The sequence below is a fragment of the Procambarus clarkii genome, chromosome 82, assembly GCF_040958095.1.
Source record: "Procambarus clarkii isolate CNS0578487 chromosome 82, FALCON_Pclarkii_2.0, whole genome shotgun sequence".
Lineage (NCBI taxonomy): Eukaryota > Metazoa > Arthropoda > Malacostraca > Decapoda > Cambaridae > Procambarus > Procambarus clarkii.
In genome coordinates, this window is record NC_091231.1 from 22,994,495 (window position 1) to 22,995,652 (window position 1,158).

Below are 1,158 nucleotides of genomic sequence, written 5' to 3' on the forward strand. Positions count from 1 at the left end.
GTCACAGTAGCTGGCTGTAGTTAGTATATGTGTTGTGGGAACACCTATAAATTTGCTCACGTGACAGTGAATTGCAATTTATAATATAAGTGAGAATGTCTGTCTGTCTAAAATTGAAGGTCAGGTGCTTAGGGATAACCTCACCCAACTTTGCATGATGAATGGCCTGGCGTATGGGACTCCCATAGGCTGGTCAGGGTCGATGATATTTAAATGATTTAGAAAATAAAGCCAATTATAAAAAACTAGTGCGATTTTCATGTATTCTAATGTAAAATATTTGGTGTCAATCCCCCTAGAGTTGTTTCTTATCAAAAAATATTTTTCTGAGTGACTTTACAAATGTTTCAGTTCCTCTAATAATCATTTTCTGAGAGAAAGGAAAGCGGATTAAGCAGTAGCGAAAAGGGAGAGAGGGAAGTGGGTAAATGGGGGGAAACGGGTTAGGACAATTGATGGGAAAATGGGAAGGATCAGAGGGCTGCAATGAGGGGTAAGTGGGGTAAAGAGTGGAGAAGATAAGGAAACAGCAGAAAGAGGGGGAATTAAGAGACTCAAATGCAGCAGGATATCTTCACGCACACACACACACACACACACACACACACACACACACACACACACACACACACACACACACACACACACACACAACAGGGGCCTCGTAGCCTGGTGGATAGGGCGCAGGACTCTTAATTCTGTGGCGCGGGTTCGATTCCCGCACGAGGCAGAAACAAATGGGCAAAGTTTCAATCACCCTGAATGACCCTGTTACCTAGCAGTAAATAGGTAGCTGGGAGTTAGTCAGCGGTCACGGGCTGCTTCCTGGTGTGTGTGTGTGTGTGTGTGTGGTGTGGAAAAAAAAGTAGTTAGTAAACAGTTGATTAACAGTTGAGAGGCAGGCCGAAAGAGCAAAGCTCAAACCCTGCAAAACACAACTAGGTGAATACACACACACACACACACACACACACACACACAGTGTGAGGAACTCAACAATAGGTTCCAGGAGGCCTTCACAATAGAACATGGTGAGATCACTGTGCTAGGAGAGGGGCCAGTAAACCAGGTGGCGTTGGAAGGGTTCGAAATTACGAGATGTGAGGTCAAGAGACACCTGATGGATCAGGATGTGAGCAAGGCTCTTGGTCCAGATGG

General features: G+C 45.0%; 1 non-coding gene across 1 annotated transcript; it reads left to right on the top strand.

The window, feature by feature from the left end:
• The first annotated feature begins 659 nt into the window (after positions 1–659).
• TRNAK-CUU (transfer RNA lysine (anticodon CUU)) lies at positions 660–730 on the top strand. Its single transcript has one exon. It is a non-coding gene; the product is annotated as a tRNA-Lys (tRNA).
• The last annotated feature ends 428 nt before the right edge of the window (positions 731–1,158 follow it).